Genomic DNA, 14,998 nt, shown 5'->3' on the forward strand with positions numbered 1-14,998 from the left:
TGCAGCCTGCAGCCTCTAGATTCATCCTGAGTCCCAGTCTACTCCCTTCTTCCTGGCTCCAAACTTAGCCACAGCTATTTAACATATCTATGAAACCAGTTAAAGGTTATAGATATGTTAAATAACCATTCCAGAGGTTAGCTGCAAAACTGTTGCTATGCAAAACAGCTCTCAATGGCCCTGCTCCATTTGTGCCTGGGAGGGTGAGGGCATCTTACATGTCTCTCCAATATTCCTATACACTCTGAATTCTGGACACCATTCCAAATCCCTTTCTTGCCCCCCCCCCCATCACCCTGTATCAATAGGATACTAATTCTTGCTTGACTTATTAATTAATTTTACCTTTTTTGTTAGAACTGGTAAGATGAGCTTTCCCACTTAACTAGATTTGTTTTCTAAGTAATGGAGTTTTGATAGCTTTTTTATTTTTTTGTCCTGGTGTGTTGGACAAGAGAGAAAAAAAGCAAAATCAACAGACAATAAACACACAATTTAATCCACTTGGAGAAAATTAAACAGTTTACAAGTATTTGTAGAGCACGTACGCGTAGCCTGGTGCTAATTACTCTTTTGTGTATAAAGAACTGATCTTTTGAGTCCAGACCCAAATAGAGCTTTCCCTCTTGCTAGAGAAAGAAGACTCCTACAAGTCACCTAATTAACCAACAAGATCTAACTTGAGTAATTCAGAGCCCTAATATTTAGAGAAGAGATACATAAATGGGGGTCAGAGCCATGAGGGAATTTTCAGGAGAAAGTAGGACCTGAAGTGATCTTTGAAATGCATTTCATTCTGAACAGGCTTGAGGGCAACAAATATTAAAAAAGGCTCTTTGTTCATGGCCATTGAGAAACAATCTCTTAATCAAACAAAGAAACAGAAAGCAGCATTTGACTTTAGGTGGTGGGCACACAGTGCAATATACAAAGCTAGTACCATAGAAATGTACACTTGAAACCTATTTGACCTTAGTAACCCATATAACCCCAATAAACTTAATAAATATAAATTTAATTTAAAAAATCAGCAGTATCTCCCCCACCCCAAACAAACCAAACAAGCAAAAAACCTCCAAAAAACAAACAAACAAAAAAACCCCTTTCTGACTGGAGTGGAGGTATCCTTGGGGAATAGTAGATACAAATGAACCAGTAGCTAAGGTGAGGCCAGGTGATAGTGGGCTTTGTAATTGAGGAACAAGAATCTATAGTGATATGGCAGATGCTTGACTCCCATACAATCCTGAGAAATTCTGTGTAACCCCAAGCTGAGTGAGGTATTTCACTATCAGTAAAAAAATGTTTTGTTTAACTAAATTATAGAAGTAAGTTATGAGATAAGAGCATATAATTATAAATGGTTAGGTTTTTTTTAACATACAACTTTTCTTGAATTTTTGGTGACTGATGATTGCTTTAGAGCTTAATTCTAAAATATGTTAGGAGAGAAAGAGCCATTCAATCACTTGAAATATGACATCTTGCTTTTTGCTTTGTCTTTAAAGGAGGCTCGCACTTGGGACTCTAATATTTTTGTTACATATGTATATTTTTATTTTTTAAATTATTATTATTTATATTTTAAATATATGATTTTATTTTTAAGTATTTTTATTGATTATGCTATTATGGTTTTCCCAATTTTTTTCTCTTCACCCCCCTCCATCCTGACCCCCCCAAACCTCCAGCATCCCTCCCCACTTAGTTCATGTCCATGGGTTGTACATATAAGTTCCTTGAGTCCTCTCCTATACCCTTTTTATCTTTCTCCATCTATTTATGCCTACTAATTGCGCTTCTTCTTCACTGTACTTCCCCCCCATTCTTCCCTTCCCCCTCCCCACTGAAATCCCTCCATGTGATGTCCATTTCTCTGATACTATTCCTATTTTAGTTGTTGGCTTGGTTTTTATTTTTGTTGTTTTTCTTTTCTCTTAGGTTCATTTGTTGATATTTGTGTTTGTTGTCATTTTACTCTTTATAGTTTTGATCTTCTTTTTCTTAGATAAGTCCCTTTAACATTTCATACAGTAAGGGCTTGGTGATGATGAGCTTCTTTAACTTGACCTTATCTGGGAAGCACTTTATCTGCCCTTCCATTTTAAATGAAAGATTTGCTGGATAAAGTAGTCTTGGGTGTAGGTCCTTGCCTTTCATGACTTCAAATACTTCTTTCCAATCCCTTCTTGTCTGCAAGGTTTCTTTTGAGAAATCAGCTCTTAGTCTTATGGGAACTCCTTTGTAGGTAACTCTCTCCTTTCCTCTGGCTTCTTTTAAGATTCTCTCTTATCTTTAATCTTGTGTAACTTAATGATGATGTGCCTCGGTGTGTTCCACTTTGGGTACAACTTCTTTGGGACTCTCTGGGCTTCCTGGACTTCCTAGAAGTCTATTTCCTTTGCCAGATTGGGGAAGTTTCCCTTCATTATTTGTTCAAATACATTTTCAATTTCTTGCTGTTGTTCTTCTCTTTCTGGCATCCCTATAATTTGGATATTGGAACATTTCAGGTTGTCCCAGAGGTTTGTAAGACTCTCTCATTTTTTTGAATTCTTGTTTCTTCATTCTGTTCCAGTTGGGTGTTTATTTTTTTCCTTTTGTTCCAAATCATTGCTTTGAGTCCCATGGTTTCCTTCCCATCACTGCTGGTTCCCTGAATATTTTGCTCTATTTCACTTTGGGTATCCTTCATTTGTCTTTTTCATTTTCCAACAAAGCTCAATCAGATCTGCGAGCATTCTGATTACCAGGGCTTTAAATTCTCTCTCAGATAGGTTGGCAGTCTCCTCCTCACTTAGCTCTCTTTCTGAGGCTTTGCTCTGTTCTTTCATTTGGGCCCTATTTCTTTGTCTTGGTACACCTGATAAGTTGTAAGGGGGTGGGGCCTTAGTGTTCACCTGGGTGGGGCAACCCTCTTTGCTGCACTGTGGTGCTGCCTCTTGGGGAGGGGCCAGAGAGGGAACAGTGTGGCTTGCCTGCTCTTCTCTAGTGCACTTTTCAACAAACTCTTGTGTGAGACTGGGAGTTTCTCCTACAGTGGCAACCCCCACAGTCAGCTCTGAGTCTCAGTTTCCCCTTAAGTCAGCCCCTGCTGCACAGCCCACCAAGCTTAACAGCCAGCCCCACCCATTTGGTCCACCAGGTCATGCAGTTTTTCTGAGTTGGCTTACGTGATTCGCCACCTTACCAGTCTGGTTGTTCTGGTTGATTTTTTTCTTTAATTCCTTGGTTGTTGGAGTTTTATGCAGCTTGGTTTTCTGGCACTTTTGGTTGTTTATTGATTTTAGATGGGTTGTTTTACCCCTTTTGGTTGTTCAAGGGAGCAGCCTATGCCTCCATCTTGGCTTTATTACTGTTCAGTTTATTACTGTTAGATATGGCTGCTGTTCGGTGTAGTAATTGAGAACACAGACCTCAGTTCAGGGTAAGATTGGATTGTACCCCAGTTCTATTTCTTACCATTGTATGACCTTGAAGAAGTTGCCTTACTTATTTTTGCCTCAGTTTCCTCATATACAAATGGGGATGAAAATGATCGTAATAATATCTACTTCATAGAATGTAATGTGTATGCAGCATATGGAAAACTAGGTTTACAGTTATGAGTATGCAAAAAAAATTATTCTTGTATTATTACTTATTAATTACTGTATTATTTTTCATACAAACTCTAAACCTACTTTTGCCACACCCTGTATATAGTAAGTATAATACACATTACATATATATAGTTTCTAGAATAGTGCTGGGCACAAAAGAAATCAATAGGTGTCAGCTACGATCATTTTATAGCAGCAAAAATGTTTCTAATAATATACCGAAATGAAATGAATTCCCATTTTATAGTATCTACAAAGAACACAATAACTTATAGAATTGGATAATAGGGTTCGAGAATCACTGAGCCAAAAATAGGAAGCAATTATAATTTCTGTTAAAAGAGGGCATGATGAAAATGATTTTCAGGAAGATTAGATAGTTTTTTTCCTCTTCCTAACTTTTTCTCACTGTATACATTTTACCCAAACAATCTTAGCTTTCTCCAAAGCTTTACTTGTAGTATTTTTAATATGCCAACGTTTAAATTCTTATTTTCAAACCTGATCTTTTCCCCTAATTCTAATGGGTATATCCAGTGGCCTACTGAAAATGTGTCATTTGTTCAGGGAAAACAGAGGCAATGTTTCAGACTTGGCTGTTTTCTAAATTTGTCACATTGATAGAATTCTAATGCACTGGTTCTCAGAATATGACCCCTTACCAGCAGCAGCAGCAGCAGCAGCAGCAGCAGCAGCAGCAGCAGCAGCACCTGACAATGGGTTAGAAAGACAAATTCTTGAGCCCTGCCCCAGACCTATTGAATTAGAAACTCTAAAAGGGAGGGGCAACAACTTGTGTTTCAACAGACCTTACAGGTGAACCTGATGCATGCTAGAGTTTGAGAACTATTGGTCTAAAACTAAGGCTTATACTTTGTTCTCTATCTGGTTTGTGACTACCTCACCCTTTACATGAAGGGTTCAGATTTTCAAGTATGAAAGCGAGATGACAAGGGAATGGGCAGAAAAGGACAAGACCATCACTAGAAACACCTGCCTGAGGATTAACTAAATACTACAAATAAGAACCTCACCTAAGGTATTGCAATGGGATGTTTTATGGCTAAAGCAAGAGAGTTCCAGGTTCCATTCATTCTTTCAAGTCTGCTCCTTCCCTCTAACTGTATACATTAAAAAAAATCCTCACTCAAGGATATGTTTGTTGATTTGAGAGAGAAAAAGAGAAGGACATCAATGTAAGGGAGAAACATTGATCATTGCCTCCCATACACACCCTGACCAGGGATCAAACCTGCAACTTTTTGGTGCATGAGACGATGCTCCAAACACCTGAGCCACCCAGGCATGGCTAACTACATATTTTAAATAAGCACCAGTGTTTTAGTGGCATTTTTGAAATTTCTAGTTAAAAGTTATAATTGCAAATCTTTTTAAAATGGTGATAAAGGTATCTTATTTGTCCAAGATAAAAATTATGCACCTAGATTTTCTGAATCACAAGCCTATTTGCCCATTAAGAACAACCTTCACCTTCTAAAAGTCATCTGGGTGACAAAAATAGAGATTATTTATATAAGTTAGGAAACCATATTCACAAACTTTTTCCAAATAGATCTTAACATATTTGGAAATAGTCTTTTATGTTAAAATTAATGTAAGAATTAGAGCACATAAAATAAGACCTTTAAATATTTTTATTTTTTATATTTCTAACTTAAAAAAGTAGACATTCTGGAGGCTCCTCTTCTATTGATACATTCAGATGACATTCTTAGCAAACCATCTGCCAAATCATTTTCTCCTTAGACCAGAAATGGAAGAACACAAAGCCATCTTTTTAAATGAAGGCTTTAGTTATGGGAAGTGAAATACCTTTCAAGAAGATAATGCAGAATGCATATAATTTTAATTTAAGTTAAATTGTACTTCATGTTCCAACAACTAGAAAAAAGAGTAATAATCAAAGATAGGTTTTTAGACAATCTGTAACTTAGTATAATTAATTTGCCAACATTTATCCCAGTGCTCTTAGAAAGATTGTGGGAAAATTATGTAACTATTTCTTTTTTTTAAAATCTATTTTATTTATTATGCCATTACAGTTGTTCTATTCCCCCCTTCATTCCCCTCCACCCTGCACACCCCTCCCCCACCACTCCCCCCTTTAGTTCATGAACACATGTCTCAAGTTCTTTAGATTCTGTATTCCCCCTACTATTCTTACCCTCCCCCCTGTCTATTTTCTATCTACTGTCTATGCTACTTATTCTCTGTACCTTCTCCCCCCTTCTCCTTCTCCCACTCCCCTGTTGCTAACCCTCCATGTGATCTTCATTTCTATGGTTCTGCTCCTGATCTCGCTGTCCTCTTAATTTGCTTTTGTTTTAGGTGTGGTTCTTAATAACTGTGAGTTTGCTGTCCTTTCACTGTTCATCTTTTTTATCTTCTTTTTCTTAGATAAGTTCCTTTAACATTTCATATAATAAGGGCTTGGTGATGATGAACTCCTTGAATTTGATCTTATCTGAGAAGCACTTTATCTGCCCTTCCATTCTAAATGAAAGTTTTGCTGGATAGAGTAATCTTGGTTGTAGGTCTTTGGTTTTCATGACTTGGAATACTTCTTTCCAGCCCCTTATTCCCTGTAAGGTCTCTTTTGAGAAATCTGCTGACAGTCTGATGGGAACTCCTTTGTAGGTGACTGTCCCCTTATCTCTTGCTGCTTCTAGGATTGTCTCCTTCATTTTAATCTTGGCTAATATAATGATGATATGCCTTGATGTGTTCCTCTTTGGTCCAACTTCTTTGGGACTCTCTGAGCTTCCTGGATTTCCTGGAAGTCTATTTCCTTTGCCAGCATGGGGAAGTTCTTTTCTATTATTTGTTCAAATAAGTTTTCCACTTGTGGCTGTTCTTCTTCCCCTTCTGGTACTTCTATAATTTGGATGTTGGAGCATTTAAAGATGTCCTGGAGGTTCCTAAGTCTCTTCTCATTTTTTTTTTGAATTCTTGATTCTTCATATTTTTCTGTTTGGTCATTTTTTTCTTCCTTCTGGTCTACTTCCTTGATTTGAGTCCCAGTTTCCTTTCCATTACTATTGGTTTCCTGTGCATTTTCATTCATCTCAATTAGTTTAGCCTTCATATATTCCTCTAATTTTTGACTAAAATCAAGCAGTTCTGTGAACATCCTGATCACCAGTGTCTTGAACTGTGCATCCGAAAGTTTGGCTATTTCTTCATCACTTAGATTTATAGGCTCTGGGGTTCTGAGTTGTTCTTGAGCCATGTTTTGATCTGTTTATGCCTGTTATGTATGAGGAGAAGCACCTTAGGTGTTTACCAGGGCAGGGTTACCCAGGTCACTGGTTTGTGACACTGTATGTGGGGGCAGAGTCAGAGAGGGAGTAATGGCGGTCCTCTCCACTTGCCTGGTCTGCCTAACCACTCACCCCCGCCTGTTTATCTGAGCACGAATGTGTGAGCCCACCACCCTGGGCTGGGGCCTGGGAGGTCTGTCTCAAAGCACATCTCTACACTGGTTTATCTGCGTGCAAATGCGCGACTGCAGACAGCCAGCCACGAAACGCCTTTCCTGGGTCTGCCCGTAGCTACCCTGCACCTGGGATCCACACCCTTGGCTGCCTGTGCGCCACCCGGCCTGGGTCGGGAGAACTTTTTTGCCCAACCAGCTCTGCTGATGGCCTCGCCCCTCTCACCAGTTTAGCTGAACAGTTTGTTGTTTTCAGACTCTATATTGTTCTATTTTCTGTGGTTTGGTTGCGTTTATTATTGTTAAAACTTTATTATTTTTAGATTTGGTTGTGCAAGGAATCAAAGTGTTTCCACCTATGCCTCCATCTTGGTGGAGTGATATTCCTTTTTTTTAATCTTTTAGTTTTTAATTCATTAAATTTTAACTATGACTCATGTACTTTGTTTGGTATTGACTATAAAAGTGAATCAGACAAACAGAAGAACTATTCTATTAAAAAATCAGTAAAGATATAGATCTAAATGCTATAAATAACATCAACCTACTTGGTATTTTAGATTTCCATATTCAATAACCAAAGGATGCTCATTCTTTATTGGTGCACATGGTATTTTCATCAAAATAGATTATGTTTTGGGCCAAAGAAAAGTTTCCATATGTTAAAAGAAGATAAAAATCATGCAGAATGTGTTTATGGATTACAGTAAAATAAAATGAGTAGTCAAAAATAATAAGATCTCTCAAACCCCCAAATACTTGGAAATTAAGGAACTTCTACATAATTCATAGATCAAAAAAGAAAACATAGAGATATTAAAAATTTTTAAAACTCAATGAAAATTTAAATACAACATATCAAAAATTGGGATATAGTTAAAATAGTGCTCAAAGAGAAATCTACAGCTTTAAATGATTAGAAAAAGAGTACATTATACTAATTACCAACATAAATAGAAGGAAATAATGATAAGTAGAAATTAATGGAATAGAAAACAAACAATAGAAAACATAAGCAAAGCCCCAAAATGATTCTTGAAAAGATTGATAATTTTTATCAACTTCTAGCAACACTGATTAAGGGTGAATGAGAGAGAGAAGAAACTATTAAACTGCCAACATTAGCAAGGAAAATGGAATTATCACTACATATTGAGGCATACAAAAGAATTACTGGGAGATAAGTTGCAACAGACAGAGAAAACATTAACCTTAAGTTTAACATGAATATTTGTTCCTCTGATTAAAAGAATCATTTCAAACTGAAAATATTGTACATTTAACTGAATGATGTGATTATGAAATTGGGGTTAAGAAATTCGAATTATTATGCTAAGTGAAACAAACCAGTCAATGAAAGACAAATACCATTTGATCTCCCTTATAAATGGAACCTAATGAACAAGATAAACTACCAACCAAAATAGAATCAGAAACCTAGAAATATGGAACAGACTGACAACTGTTAGAGGGGAGGGAAGTGGGAGAGGCATAATGAAAGAAGCTGAAGGGATTAGCCGAAGAACATATATGCATAACCCATGGACACAGACAATAGTGTGATGATGATGAGCAGAGGGAAAGAGGGGGTAGCATGGGGGCCAGGTGGAGGGGGCAAAGGGGGGAAGGTGGAGACATCTATAATAGTGTCAATAGTAAAAATAAATTAAAAAGAAAAAAAGTTGGTGTATCTTATTCATGTGGCAAATATTTTTTTCTCAACGAAACAGAAAAGAATGGTAGTCAGAAACTACAAGACAAACAACAAAATTTGTATAAGCTAATTATAATCTGAATACGAAGCAAACAAACATTTGGCATGGTTTGGAGAAATTCATATGTGGCGAAAAAATTCACATATGGTTAAAGAAAAGAGGTTTTATTTGTTCTTGTTCTTGTACCATTTTTAATTTGAATGGAACAAATAAAGGCATAGCATTTAGTAAGCCAGGCCATTTTTTCTTCAGTACTACTAGCTGGTTTTATAGTAATCAATATTTTGCAATGCAAATAAATTGTATTGTTTATTGATTTTCATTTTTTATGGTTTCTACTTCTATGCTGAGGTTCTCAATCATATCTTTTAATTCTTTGAACATTTTAAACACGGTTATTTTAAAGTTCGCTTCTAACTATTTTTGAAACCATGCGGCTCTGTATCTAGTGTGTTGTTTCTCTTTCCCCTTTTCCTCCTCCCCTCTTTTTCCTCCTCCTCCTAACCCTCCTTTTTCTCCTTTTTCTTTCTCCTTCTCCTCCTCCCTCTTTTATCAATTATTGTCTTCTTTATTCCCAGGGTGTTTTTTTTTTTAGTGCTAGTCATTCTTTATGAAAAATCATAGAACTAATTTGAGGCCAACAGTAATATTGAAAGAATTTATGTCCACTTTTTAAGGATTCAGATTTTTTTTCTGAGCTGGGCTTCAGTCTTATCCTATTTCTGGTTCAGTGTTTTTCTATAGTGTAGTCCTTCATAGTCCCAAGTCAGAATCTCAGTGGTTTACCAGGCCTTATCAAGCTTGCAAGTCTTAAACTCTAAGTTTTATGCCATAGTTTGGTAAGACTATTGGAACAGTTTAGTTCATTTAATTTTCAGCAATTTGTACTTGAATTAGAAGCTATTTCTTAGGGAAAAACAGTCGCAAATGCTGGGTTTACCTTCTTAGGTATAAATTATGGATGGTGCCTTTACTGGAAGCAGAACTCTCTTTACTGATTTCTAATTGAGACAAAATACACACTAAAGTCTAGAAACTTAAATATATCTTCAATATGAATATTATAGAACTTGATAATGCGGAAGTAATGGTTTCTGTGAAAGAAGTAGGAAAGTGGAGAGTAAAGGAAAAATAAAGGCTATATGTGAGTATACGAGTCATAATTTCTTCATTTTACAAACTGTATTTTAAGATTTAGTGACAAAATGTATTGGGACTCAAACTAGATATTTTGTATATATCATTATATAGTATAGTTATACAATTATGAAAGTAGTATTATTACAATAGTTACAAAAATAGTAGATGAACCTAAAAAGCAACAGAATCAATGAAACTGAAAAACTTATGAGTATTAGGAGGGTAGGAAAAAGCATAAGAACTAAATCTTACTATTTCATATCAGTGGTCAAAATATAATGCAGAATACTGACAAATCAGCTTTACTTAGAAATGTAAAAATAAGCAAGAGACCTTAAAACAAATTTTTTTAAAAATTGTTATCTCTTGGGAATGGGTCTGGAGATGAGAAAAGCTGGTGGAAGACTTTTTCTTTTCTTTTTTTAACATTTTAAAATTGTTGTTCAAGTATAGTTTTCTGTTTTTCCCCCTTCCTCTCCCCACCACCCCAGCCCTTTCCCCATCCCTCCCCTGTTCCCACACGCTCCCCCCCCCCCCGTGTTGTTGTCCATGTGCTCTTTACAATTGTTCCTGCAAACCCTTCACCCCTTTCCCCTACAATCCCCAGTCCTCTTCCCTCTGGTCACTGTCAGCCTATTCTCAATTTCAGTGTCTGTGGTTATATTTTGCTTGCTTGTTCATTTTGTTGATTAGTCTCCCGTTAAAGGTGACATCATATGGTATTTATTTGTCTTTCACCACCTGGCTTATTTCACTTAGCATAATGCTCTCCAGTTTCATCCATGCTGTTGCAAAGGGTAGGAACGCCTTCTTTCTGCAACCTAAGTGCCCATCAGTAAATGAATGGATAAAAAAACCTACGGTACATTTACACAATGGAATTCTATTCAGCAGAAAGACTTTTTCTTTTCATTTGGACCCATTCTAAAATGTTTAACTTAAAAAAACAGGACAAGTTCAGTGGAAATCATAGTTTTCATTACAATCAAAGATGTAATATTAAAGCTGCATTTTAATGGGTAATTTGCTTTCCCTCTCTTTAGTCATAATAAAAGGTTGCTCATTCTAAGCAGAAAAAAATAGCTTGAAAAAGAACATTGGACGTATGACATATGGCCTGGTTTAGAAATGACAAAACATTCTGTAAATTGGAGCAACCAAATGAAGAAGGGAAATGGTGGGAAATGTTAGGAAATGAGGCTTATGAGTCAAGTAGGGGCCAGCATATAAAGAGTATTGGAGGTTCTTAAGTTTTTCTCAAGGTTTTTCATTTGAGAGTCTAGGAGGTGCTTTTCTATTTACTGAAACAGGGAATAATGGAGACAAAGCAATCTCAAGAGAAGCATACAATGAAAGGCAAGTAATTCTTCCAATATTACACAAGAAGCATCTTAAAGCTCAAGAAGCTCTTTGACTGCTGTATGTAGTATATTAAATGTATGATTATTGTATGGGTTAGAGAAACTCAATAAATATTTGCCAATTACTTTGGCACAATAGTGCCTCGAGAATATTCAGTCAGATGATTCATCTGAAAGCCTCTACTTACACCATGCTTTCTGAAGATAAGAGCTTTTGAAGTTTATTGGGTCTCAATGTGTTTTGTGAAACATTGCTCTCATTCTTGTTCAATCCAGATAATCATTCTTGGCATTCTCAAAAGTATGTATAGGTAATTTAAATTTTGTATGTGATAGATAAATATCTGTACTGCAGAAACAAAAAGTAATCCCCATTTTGATCAGTGTGTACCCTGTGCAGGTTTGATGGGCCCTTCAGAATGTGAGCAACTTCAGATCTTCTCTATTCTGTGCAAGGGAAACTAGGAAAGGGCTTATGTATTTTAGATCCCTCTTTTAGATAGAATATTAGTTGACAAAAATGGTTTCATCTATATGAAAGTTTTTATATTTGCTAAGAGTTTGTGCAATGAAGAAGGAATGTTTACAATATGATGGAGATACTAGTAAAGTGTGTTAATACCTCATTTCTTAAAAGGGTGAGAGGCAATGGTATGGATCTTTTCCTTGCTTTGAAATTGAAGTGGAGGTATGGTCCCACATTCTTGTTTAAAGACTTATAAACAAAGATGTCAAGAATCCAAAGTGGAGCAAAATAAGTACACAGATGCTAGCTTAGTTCACTACAACTACTACCACCTTCTTATAAAAGGAGTTGAATGTCTTTTAAAAGCTGGGATAACTGCCACTCTGATTCATACAGGACAATTATTCCAGAGCAAGAGACAATTGAGGACATCCCTGGACAGACACCTATTATCGAATCCCTTCAGTGAACTAAGATTTGTAAGTATATCTTGTATCCTTATCTTACTTCTTGTTATGGGTTGAACTGTGTCCTCCTCCAACTTCTGCAAAACAAAAAAAAGTTGAAGTCTTACCCCTTAATATCTCAGGATGTGACCTTATTTGAAAAATAGGGTTGTTGCAGCTGCAATTAGTCGAGTCAAACTGGAGAAGATTTGGCTCCTAATTCAATATATCTGGCGTCTTTTTTAAAAGGAGAGGCATGTGAAGACACAGAGAAACAGGGAGAAAGCCATGTGAAGAAGGCAGAGGCTGGAGTGATGCAGCCAAGGAGCTCCAGAAGCTGGAACAGGCAAGGAAGGATCCTCCCCTAGAGGTTGCAGAGAGCGGGACTCAGGAGCACCTTGATTAGAGACTTGCAGCCTCTAGAACTGAGAGATTAGATTTCTGCTGTTTTTAAGTCACCCAGTTTGTTATACTTTATATAATACCCTTTAAACTTCTCCTGATCTCTAAATGAAGATAAACTACATTAGAATCAGCCTCAGTTAAATTTGATAATCTCATTGTAATAGCTCTTAATATTTTGGTCTCACTATTAATTAGATGTTTTTATTAAAAAATTGTTTTTGCAAATATCTTCCTTAAGGACAACATAATCTTCTGCTTTGTGGACACACAGTTTATTTTATGATTTTTCTGTTAGATGTTTAACTTGTTTATTTTTCATCCTTTAACATTTTTTCTTTTTTTTCCTAGAGTTACAACAAATATATTTTATTTTATTTTATTTTATTTATTTATCTTTAGAGGGGAAGGGAAGGAGAGAGGGAGAGAAACATCAATGTATGGTTGCCTTTCATGCGTCCCCTGCTGGGAATTGGCCTGCAGGGAACTGGTCTGCAACCCAGGCATGTGCCCTGATTGGGAATCGAACCAATTGTCTGGTTCGCAGGCCCGTGCTCAATCCACTGAGCTACACCAGCCAGGGCACAACAAATATCTTTATATGCAAATATTTGTCTACATTTTTTGACTTTTATTTTAAGATAAATATACAGAGTTACTGGATCAAAGGGCATGAAATTATTTTTAATATTATTTTTTTCATTTTTGTTCAAGTACACTTGTCTCCATTTTCCCCCTACCACACCCACCCAGCCCCATCCATCCCTACCTCCCACCCTCGATCTTACCCCCCTTTGGCATTCTCCATATGTTCTTTATATATGTTTCTTGACTACCTTTCCCCCTTTCCCCCTTATTCCCCTCTCTCCTCCCCTCTGGTTACTACTGTCAGTTTGTTCTTTATTTCAGTGTCTCTGGTTATATTTTTCTTGCTTATTTGTTTTGTTGATTAGGTTCCACTTATAGGTGAGATCATATGGTATTAGTCTTTCTCTGACTGGATTATTTCACTTAGCATAATGCTCTCCATTTCCATTCATGGTGTCACAAAGGATAGGAGCTCCTTTTTTCTTTCTGCTGCATAGAATTCCATTGTGTAAATGTACCATAGTTTTTTAATCCACTAATTTATTGATGGGCACTTAGTTTGCTTTCAACATTTGGCTATCGTAACTTGTGCTGCTGTGAACACTGGGGTGCACAGATTATTTTGAATTGGTGTTTTAGGGTTCTTGGTATACGATCCTAACAGTGGTATTGATGGATCAAAAGGCATTGCCATTTTTAGTTTTCTGAGGAAATTCCATACTGTTTTCCATAGTGGTTGCACCAGTCTGCAATCCCACCAACAGTGCACTAGGGTCCCCTTTTCTCTACAACCTCTCCAACAGTTGTTTCTTGCTTTGTTTATGATGGCCATTCTCACTGGTCTGAAGTGGTATCTCATTGTGGTTTTAATTTTCAACTCTCTGATGCCTAGTGATGCTAAGCATCCTTTCATATGTCTCTGGGCTATCTGTATGTCCTCCTTGGAGAAGTGTTTGTTCAATTTCTTTGCTCATTTTTTAATAGGGTTGTTTGTCTTCCTGGAGTGTAGTTGTGTAAGTTCTTTATATATTTTGGAGATCAAACCCTTGTCTGAGATATCATTGGCAAATATATTTTCCCATACAGTTGGTTCCCTTTTCATTTTGTTGATGTTTTCTTTAGCTGTGCAAAAGCTTTTTATTATGATGAAGTTCCATTTGTTTATTCTTTCCTTTATGTCCCTTTTTCTAGGAGACATATTGGTGAAAATATTGCCGTGTGGAACATCTGAGATTTTCTTGCCTATGTTCTCCTCTAGGACTTTTATGGTGTCATGACTTATGTTTAAGTATTTTATCTACCTTGAGTCTATTTTTGTGTATGGTGTGAGTTGGAGGTCAAGTTTCATTTTTTTGCATGTAGCTGTTCAGATCTTCCAACACCATTTGTTGGAGAGGCTATTTTGCTACATTTTATGCTTTTGCTCCCCTTTTAAAAATATTCTTAAAATGTTTTCAGATTGTTTTCCATAAGTGTTGTAGTAATTTATTATTTGCCCCAGATGCATTTTAAAATGATCCTTTTCAGAGCTGTATCCTAGTACTCAAAATTTTCATTAAAAATAGCTCTGCTAATTTTACAAGTAAGGGATTGTTTTAACCTTCAATCCTTTAAATACTGAGGGAGAGTTTTTTTCACAATTATTTACAACTTTTAGTACTCCTCCTATGACACTGTTACTTTTATTTTTCATTCTTTTAATAAAATTTATTTGTATGAAATTTGCTTCTTCCTTGTGTGTGGAATATATTAACATTGTTCAGTGTCCTCATTAGTGACATGAAGGTAAGAATAAGTATCCTCTAGCATTACAGTTAAAACTTG

This window comes from Artibeus jamaicensis, unplaced genomic scaffold (assembly GCF_021234435.1).
Source record: "Artibeus jamaicensis isolate MK-2021 breed Jamaican fruit bat unplaced genomic scaffold, CSHL_Jam_final contig_482, whole genome shotgun sequence".
Lineage (NCBI taxonomy): Eukaryota > Metazoa > Chordata > Mammalia > Chiroptera > Phyllostomidae > Artibeus > Artibeus jamaicensis.